This window comes from Hyla sarda, chromosome 1, assembly GCF_029499605.1.
Source record: "Hyla sarda isolate aHylSar1 chromosome 1, aHylSar1.hap1, whole genome shotgun sequence".
Taxonomy (NCBI): domain Eukaryota; kingdom Metazoa; phylum Chordata; class Amphibia; order Anura; family Hylidae; genus Hyla; species Hyla sarda.
This window is the reverse complement of record NC_079189.1, coordinates 60,328,418-60,338,621: the sequence shown is the minus strand read 5'-3', so window position 1 is coordinate 60,338,621 and position 10,204 is coordinate 60,328,418.

Genomic DNA, 10,204 nt, shown 5'->3' with positions numbered 1-10,204 from the left:
TTATAATGTGGTCCTCGGTTGTATTCCACAATGTTCCCGAAGGTCTCAGTTTGACAGTGTGTGACTAATATCTTTTGATTTCTAAGCAGATGTAACGTAAAAATGGAAACCCAATCAAAGCTTAAGATTATATATTTTATCCGGCGAGAAAGTTGAGTAAAGCTGAGCCAGGACAATATGAAAATATTTTTTTTCTGAAAATTCAAGCATAGTTTTTCTATGTCATATAAGTAAGATCAAAGTTGCACATCAGTATATATATAAAAAAGGAGCAGATTCTAGTTTCCTACTGGCGCATCCACAAAGGTGTAAATGCTGCAGATTGTCTACTCTGAATTTCTGTGCAAAGAAGCTGCAGCTTCTTCTCAGAGACAACAACAAGCAACTGGCTGAGATCACTAACCACAGAATAATTTCCTTGTGGGAGCTGCACTATTATTAAATTTATGCCTAAAGTGAAAGAGTTTGAGAACCCTGTGGAAAAATAGGTATACTCTCGCACTTCTCTGCCTGACATACTTAGTGTGTATATGAGGAGAGGACAATACGCTCCACTACGCTTAAAACAGTATTTGTCTACAACACCAGCAGGTGTGTACTTTTGGCTGGCCTTTCACAGTAACTAGGCCCTTAGGACTAAAACAGGAACAAAATGGTACACCACGTAGATGTACGTACGTGGTATACACTTATGAGGGGAGTACAATACGCTCCCCTATGCTTAAAACAGTATTTATGTACAACGCCAGCCGGTGTGTACTTTTGCCTTGCCTTTTACAGTATCTAGGCCCTTAAGACTTTAACAGGAACAAAATACTACACCACTTAGATGTACGTATATAGTATGCACTTATAAGGGGAGGACAATGCGCTCCAGTATGCTTTAAACGGTATTTGTCTACAACACCAGCAGGTGTGTACTTTTGGGTGGCCTTTCACAGTATCTAGGCCCTTAAGACTTTAACAGGAACAAAATACTACACCACTTAGATGTACGTATGTGGTATGCACTTATGAGGGGAGGACAATGCGCTCCAGTATGCTTAAAACAGTATTTGTGTACACCAGCAGGTGTGTACTTTTGTCTGGCCTTTCATAGTGTCTAGGCCCTTAAGACTTTAACAGAAACAAAAGAGTACACCACTTAGATGTACGTATGTGGTATGCACTTATGAGGTCAGGACAATGCGCTCCAGTACACTTAAAACAGTATTTGTGTGCAACACAATCTCACTCCCTTTCCTATCAGTGCTTCTAGGCTGGATTTGGGCTGCTGTTCTGTGCAACACACTGTGCAACACATTGCTCTCTGTCCCTCTGTATAATAAAACGGTGTAGTGACTGGGAGGTGAAACGCTGCTGTAAAAATGCATTTCTGTGCAACACACACTGCTCTCTGTCGCTCTCTCTGTGCAACAGAACACTGATGTTACTGGGGCTGTCTGTCCCTCTCTATCTCTCTGCAAAAATGGCTGAAGTGACTGGCCGCAAGATGGCTGCTGATTATATAGGGTTGTGACATCACAGGGGTAGCTGACTGCTGATAGGCTGCATGCTACGTGTGATTCAGGGTCATCCCGCCTACCCTCCTTCCCAGGAATCCTTGCCCCATGTCCTCACATGTTGATCCGCCATTTTAGATGCCCTGGAGCCTGGACTGCACTAAATGGAGTTTAATGAAGCGATTTGCAAGATCGATATTCAGATTCGTTACAAATCAATTTTACTTAAATTCAGATTCATCAGATTCGATTCGATCATCCCTAATCTCCAGCTACAACTTGGTTCAACACCTAATCTTGCAGCAGGATAGGGTTGTCATTTTGAATAATCCTTCTAATATCCCCAAACTGTCTTCTAAAGGTGACATGATTTGCAGCTCGATTATTCTTTTTTGTCCTAGTTTGGATATCTTTCACGGTGAGGTCCTGCCTATTCACTTCATTTACTTTATCAATACAAACTAGAAAATATGAAATGTGTCACATTCTACTTGAATGACATGCCCCTGTGAGCAGTTACATTGAAAAAGGATGAACTCTCCATTAAAGGGGTACTCCGGGGAACTAAACCCATAGCCCATCCTTTCCCTTTCACCAGCCCATGTATTTGTCTAAATATCATTCATTAGCTTTATACAACAGTTTCCCTCTTTCAGCTGTCACTTACAGACAGAAAACGAAAGAAAAATGTAATTCTCAAATCTACCTTCTCTTAGTGTAAACCCCTCACTGAGACTAGCCCCCACCCTTCAGGACAACACCACCTGATTTCTGTCTCATTTCTGTTTGCTCTAGAGCTCTGGCTGTACAGCCACACATCCCCTCTCCTCCCTGTGTGAGAGCTTGTGAGCTGTGAGAGAAAAGCAGTGAAGATTCTTAGTCACAACTGGACACATAGCTTCTTTTTTCTCTGCTGAATATCTAATCACTGACTTCTGCTATTCAGAGTACAGCATGAATTATTTCTTGAGAAAGGATAGTCTGAAAGAAAAGACAAATAAAGTGTGTGTGTGTGAGCTGCAGTGTAAGAATGCACACATATAGTGAACGCATTTGGCTGGCAGCCATTACACAGAGCTGCACTGACTTCTGGGAGTTGTAGTATGTGCTGTAAACAAGGAAAAATTATTTAGGAGACATCAGGGGCCAAAGGAGTTGCCAAAACCACATGAATAACTGCAGGGGACAGATAAGAGGTATTGTGGTGGCTTTGAGGCATTTTTATTTTTCTTAACTTCCCTGGAGAATCCCTTTAAGGGGTATTATGAATCACTTGTCAAGGGTGACATGACAAAGCTCGGAGAGCTGAATATTCAGAACTTACTTTTTGATTAGGAGTTCCATCTACTTTACCTTGATCACCAAGGACAAAGATTGTCTTGCATAGTTTGCTGTAAATTATAAAGTCAAATTATTGGTATTATTACATTTAACAAAATTATGAAGAAAGGCAGTGCATCCAACTTACCCTGCCCGAGGCGATCTGAGCACGGATCCATTTGCTGAACAGCACCAACATATCAAGGCAATACAGAAGAAGTAGATCCAGCTCATCAGACGTTAAAAAGGTACTTGTAACACTCACGTTTCTGAAGACACGAACCCCAGTGAATGTGGATCCGCTGGACCTGTGTGGCAGATGACTCGGACCGTACCAGTGAGAGGAGTCTAATGTGCCGCTGGTTTTCACCAGAGCCTGCCGCAAAGCGGAATGGACTTGCTGCTGCAGGTGGCACCCAGGTCGTTACCCCTGGCACGGCTCGACCACACAGACGGCTGAGGAGATGCGAGGCCCAGGAGGGATAAGGCAACTCATAGTCTGGATAGCAGAAGGTCAGGGCAGGCCGCACAGTAGCATAGTCAAAGCGAAGCAGGATTTCAGTAGGCAGGCGGCAGAGGAGCAAGGTCAAGTCCCAAGAGCAAGAGATCTGATACACGGCATGGTAATACAGAGGAACGCTTTCTCAAAGGCACAAGGCAACAAATATCCATCAGGGAATTGGGGAGGGTGGAGAAATTTATAAATGAGCCACAGGTGGATTACACTAATGAGCATACTGGCCCTTTAAATCCTAAAGCTCCATCACGCGAGCGCACTAGGGGATGGGGACCAGCGCGCCGGAGCAGAGAGGCAGAGGCAGGAAAAACACCCGGAGAGTGACGGACTGGGGCGCGCATGCGGACGTGTCCCGCAATGCGATTCCCAGCCATGTCGGCAGCAGAAGGTAAGGGGACCATGCACTCACGGCCAGCATGTGTGGCTGGAGCGCATAACGTAACAGTACTGTTTAAGTGGCGGCTGGCATACACTCCCGGGCGACTGGGAAAGACCAGACGGCTATCCGGGGGAGTATTTTACAAATCCCTAGTGGACCAGGTATCACCCCCCCCCCCCCCCTTGATGCTGTATTTTAACGAAATATTATGTACTGGGGTACTCTCTTCGGTGGCAAAGCTAGCTTATATTAAAGTACTCCCCAAGACTGGCAAGGACCCCTTAGAGCTGGGCTCCTATCGCCCAATTTCTCTGATCAACCAGGATGTGAAATTACTGTCTAAGATTCTGGCTGATCATTTGGCCAGGTTCCTGCCATCCCCAGGTGGAATTCGTGTAATCCCACTCGGCTGTCATGAACATCAGGAAGGTGTTTGCAGTACTAGATAGTATTCGGGGCCAGTCGCACGCAGCAACCCAACCTGCACTACTCACCTTGGCTGCTGAGAAAGCTTTCGATAATGTTAGTTGGGACTTGTTGGGACTGGTCCAAGTTTGGGATTGTAGGTCATTATAGTTCCTTCATAGGCGGCCTTTACGAGGATCTCACGGCTAGAGTACATACGCCGGGTATCTTGTCCTCCCCCTCATATTAGTGAAAGGTACATATTAGTCGCCCCTTGTCGCCCTTGTTGTTCAATCTAGTGATTGAACCTTTGGCCCGATTTTTGATCTCCTCTGATATGTACAGGGGTATTACTGTGGGCACACAGGAATTCAAATTGTCCATGTTTGCCAATGATGTACTTCTTTACCTCAGTAACCCCAGAGAGGCTATCGCCAAAACTCTCACTTTTTTATCTTATGTGGGGATTTTTACAGGATACAGGGTTAATGCCGCCAAGAGTATGCTACTGCCTTTGAGTGCGTGTTCTCCTGGGTGGCTTCCGAATGCGATTGTACTGGGTGTCACAATGGCTCCCTCTTTGATTACATACCTAGGCATTCGCATTAGGAGGACTCCTGATACGCTTTATTCACTCAACTATCCGCCTCTTTTCCAGCGTATATTGGCTGAATTATAGCGAATTGAGAATTTACCTCTGTATTTTCTGGGTAGATGCCACCTAGTTAAAATGATTAGTTTCCCGTGCTGTTATATCCTTTGCAAACACTCCCGCTCCTACTTAATCATGCTGATGTTAGGCGACTCAACTTGACCTTTCAACGCTTACAAGCGCCCGCGTATAGCTCTGCAGAAGCTCATGCTTTGTAAGGCGGAGGGGAGGGGGTCAATTTCCCATATGTTAGGGGCTATAATTTTGGCTTCTTGTTGAGCTTGATTGGTTGCATACCTCCACTCACTTCTCCAATCTAGCGGTGGAAGAGGTGCTTGCTGCCCCTTGTCTTTGCCGGCATTACTCCACACTTCTTACACTAAACTCCAGGTGGTGGTCAGTGACCTGGAAGGAAGTGCTGAAGGTTATTGGCCTCCCGTTTCAGCTATCTAAATGGATGCCCTTGCATGATTATCCGTAATTCCCGCAGGGTAGATCTTCCCCGTGGTTACGACTTTGGCTTTCTAAAGAGGTTTGGACGGTGGGATGACTGATCCATAGCGTTGACCGTATATGGCTCTCCCCGGGGGAAATGCTCAGTATGTTAGACCTTCCCCGGTCTCATACTCTATATGCTAACCAGGTCCATGCCTTTTGCTCCTCTAGATTGCGGCTCTATCGAAGAAGTCCCGCCCCACATTTTAGATGACATCATAGGTAGTGAACCCCAGAGTCTATTAATTTCCGATCTGTATGCAACCTTCCTTAACTGATTTCTAAAAATTGACCCCCAAACATGTGTTTCGTACGTGGGAGGGGTGGATGTCAGGTTTCGGCAGGCTGATGGTGGATCCTCTGTGTCAGAGAGGGATTGGCATGGACCGTACCGAGGACCGGTTCTAAGTTGCTACTGGTTTTCACCAGAGCCCGCCGCAAAGCGGGATGGTCTTGCTGTGGCAGTGGCAACCAGGTCGTGTCCACCGGTAGCGGCTCAACCTCACTGACTGCTGAGACTGGCGTGGTACAGGAGGACTAGACAGAGGTGAGGTCAGACGTAGCAGAAGGTCAGGGCAGGCGGCAAGGTTCGTAGTCAAAGGGCAACGGCAGAAGGTCTGGTAACACTGGTAAGGGCACTCACAAAAACATTTTCACTAGGCACTGAGGCAACAAGATCCGGCAAGGACAGGAAGGGGAGGTGGGTTTTTATACACATGGAGCAGGGAAGCTAATTGACACTGATTGGGCCAGGCACCAATTAGTGGTGCAATGGCCCTTTAAATCTTAGAGAGCCGGCGCGCGCGCGCCCTAAAGAGCGGAGCCGCGCACGCCAGGACGTGACAGCCGGGGAACGGGACAGGTGAGTAGATTGGGATGCGACCCGCGGGCGGGTGCGTCCCGCTACGCGGATCGCATCCCCGCCGGCATTGACAGTGCAGCGCTCCCGGTCAGCGGGTCTGACCGGGGCGCTGCAGAGAGGAGAATGCCGCGAGCGCTCCGGGGAGGAGCAGGGACCCGGAGCGCTCGGCGTAACAGTGGACAGGAGATACTGACATTACTGACATAGTCCTCCAAGGGTGGGACGCAGTTCGGAAAAATGTCATTAATGAGAGATTACGGGAGACTTATTTCAAGGTGGCCCATGCAGCCTTATATGATTTTAACATTTTACCCTCCCCATTTTTTCGGATAGGATCACTCACTGTCCTAAGTGCCAAACCTCACTCACAAACATGTATCATGGTGTCTGGGAATGCTCTCACTCATCCGATTACTGGTGCCTTATACAGTCGCATATATGGGATCATTGGAAGGTGCGGGTCTCGCTTACACCACAGTCATTGATATTCCACCAATTACGACCACCAGAGGGAGGAGGGGAAGTGAGGTATCCCCAGTTTATCCTAGTTGCACTGCGGTGTCTTTTCGCTAGATGGTTAGATTCTACCACTCCAGATCTGCCTATGCTGATAAACCAGTTGAAGTCTTTTCTTCCAGTGGATCACTTAGATGCTGAGCAGCAGTTCGATTCTGGCACTAAACGTTTCTTCCGGAAATGGAAGCCCTTTTTTGTTACTCACGTTAAATCCCAGGGGATCATAGAGATTGTGAGACCTTTTAGATACACCACTTGGTATAAAGGGGAATCTCTGAGAGGTTCCTTAGGGTTGCTCGATTGCCGGATACATAATATAGTCTCCAACCATTTTGAGCACTACTGCTCTTTGCTTGGATCCGCTGGGAGTCAAGGAAGCTGTTACTGTGGTCGATTGCGGTTCTTGGACAGGGGAGCCGCACACGATGCTCTTTTGTCTGGTTTGTATGGGGCTTGGGGAGCTATGCTGTACCTCCCTCTTCCTGTTGGCACTGTCTGCTTCTTCCCGTTTACTTGCTCCGTGGAGGCTGATATAACCTTTTCCTGCCCCACCGTCTCTTGTTCTTCATAGACGATTAGGGGTTACTTTATGGGGGGGCCTAATGTATTGGATGACCTACTTGATATAAATAGCGATGTTTTCTTCATTACTGTTACGCCGAGCGCTCCGGGTCCCCGCTCCTCCCCGGAGCGCTCGCAACATCCTTGCTACTGCAGCGCCCCGGTCAGATCCACTGACCGGGTGCGCTGCGATACCGCCTACAGCCGGGATGCGATTCGCGATGCGGGTGGCGCCCGCTCGCGATGCGCACCCCGGCTCCCGTACCTGACTCGCTCTCCGTCGGTCCTGTCCCGGCGCGCGCGGCCCCGCTCCCTAGGGCGCGCGCGCGCCGGGTCTCTGCGATTTAAAGGGCCAATGCGCCACTGATTGGCGCAGTTGTTCTAATTAGTGTGTTCACCTGTGCACTCCCTATGTATACCTCACTTCCCCTGCACTCCCTCGCCGGATCTTGTTGCCATTGTGCCAGTGAAAGCGTTTCCTTGTGTGTTCCTAGCCTGTGTTCCAGACCTCCTGCCGTTGCCCCTGACTACGATCCTTGCTGCCTGCCCCGACCTTCTGCTACGTCCGACCTTGCTCTTGTCTACTCCCTTGTACCGCGCCTATCTTCAGCAGTCAGAGAGGTTGAGCCGTTGCTAGTGGATACGACCTGGTTACTACCGCCGCTGCAAGACCATCCCGCTTTGCGGCGGGCTCTGGTGAATACCAGTAGTAACTTAGAACCGGTCCACTAGCACGGTCCACGCCAATCCCTCTCTGGCACAGAGGATCCACCTCCAGCCAGCCGAATCGTGACAGTAGATCCGGCCATGGATCCCGCTGAAGTTCCACTGCCAGTTGTCGCCGACCTCACCACGGTGGTCGCCCAGCAGTCGCAACAGATAGCGCAACAAGGCCACCAGCTGTCTCAACTGACCGTGATGCTACAGCAGCTACTACCACAGCTTCAGCAATCATCTCCTCCGCCAGCTCCTGCACCTCCTCCGCAGCGAGTGGCCGCTTCTGGCCTACGACTATCCTTGCCGGATAAATTTGATGGGGACCCTAAGTTTTGCCGTGGCTTTCTTTCACAATGTTCCCTGCACTTGGAGATGATGTCGGACCAGTTTCCTACTGAAAGGTCTAAGGTGGCTTTCGTAGTCAGCCTTCTGTCTGGGAAAGCTCTGTCATGGGCCACACCGCTCCGGGACCGCAGTACCCCGTCACTGCCTCTGTACACTCCTTCTTCTCGGAAATTCGAAGTGTCTTTGAGGAACCTGCCCGAGCCTCTTCTGCTGAGACTGCCCTGCTGAACCTGGTCCAGGGTAATTCTTCCGTTGGCGAGTACGCCATCCAATTCCGTACTCTTGCTTCCGAATTATCCTGGAATAATGAGGCCCTCTGCGCGACCTTTAAAAAAGGCCTATCCAGCAACATTAAGGATGTTCTGGCCGCACGAGAAATTCCTGCTAACCTGCATGAACTCATTCATCTAGCCACTCGCATTGACATGCGTTTTTCCGAAAGGCGTCAGGAGCTCCGCCAGGATATGGACTTTGTTCGCACGAGGCGTTTTTTCTCCCCGGCTCCTCTCTCCTCTGGTCCTCTGCAATCCGTTCCTGTGCCTCCCGCCGTGGAGGCTATGCAAGTTGACCGGTCTCGCTTGACACCTCAAGAGAGGACACGACGCCGCATGGAGAATCTTTGCCTGTACTGTGCCGGTACCGAACACTTCCTGAAGGATTGTCCTATCCGTCCTCCCCGCCTGGAAAGACGTACGCTGACTCCGCACAAAGGTGAGACAGTTCTTGATGTCAACTCTGCTTCTCCACGCCTTACTGTGCCTGTGCGGATATCTGCCTCTACCTTCTCCTTCTCTACTATGGCCTTCTTGGATTCCGGATCTGCAGGAAATTTTATTTTGGCCTCTCTCATCAACAGGTTCAACATCCCGGTGACCAGTCTCGCCAGACCCCTCTACATCAATTGTGTTAACAATGAAAGATTGGACTGTACCGTACGTTACCGCACAGAGCCCCTCCTAATGTGTATCGGACCTCATCACGAAAAAATTGAGTTTTTGGTCCTCTCCAATTGCACTTCCGAAATTCTCCTTGGACTACCGTGGCTTCAACGCCATTCCCCAACCCTTGATTGGTCCACAGGAGAGATCAAGAGCTGGGGTACTTCTTGTTTCAAGGACTGTCTTAAACCGGTTCCCAGTACTCCCTGCCGTGACCCTGTGGTTCCCCCTGTAACCGGTCTTCCTAAGGCTTATATGGACTATGCTGACGTATTTTGCAAAAAACAAGCTGAGACTTTACCTCCTCACAGGCCTTATGACTGTCCTATTGACCTCCTCCCGGGCACTACTCCACCCCGGGGCAGAATTTATCCTCTGTCCGCCCCAGAGACTCTTGCTATGTCTGAATACATCCAGGAAAATTTAAAAAAGGGGTTTATCCGCAAATCCTCCTCTCCTGCCGGAGCTGGATTTTTCTTTGTGTCCAAAAAAGATGGCTCCCTACGTCCTTGCATTGATTACCGCGGACTTAATAAAATCACGGTAAAGAACCGCTACCCCCTACCTCTTATCTCAGAACTCTTTGATCGCCTTCAAGGTGCCCATATCTTTACCAAACTGGACTTAAGAGGTGCTTATAATCTCATCCGCATCAGGGAGGGGGACGAATGGAAAACTGCATTTAACACTAGAGATGGACACTTTGAGTATCTGGTCATGCCCTTTGGCCTGTGCAACGCCCCTGCCGTCTTCCAAGACTTTGTTAATGAAATTTTTCGTGATCTCTTATATTCCTGTGTTGTTGTGTATCTGGACGATATTCTGATTTTTTCTGCCAACTTAGAAGAACACCGCCAGCATGTCCGCATGGTTCTTCAGAGACTTCGAGACAATCAACTTTATGCCAAAATGGAGAAATGTCTGTTTGAATGTCAATCTCTTCCTTTCCTAGGATACTTGGTCTCTGGCCAGGGACTACAAATGGACCCAGATAA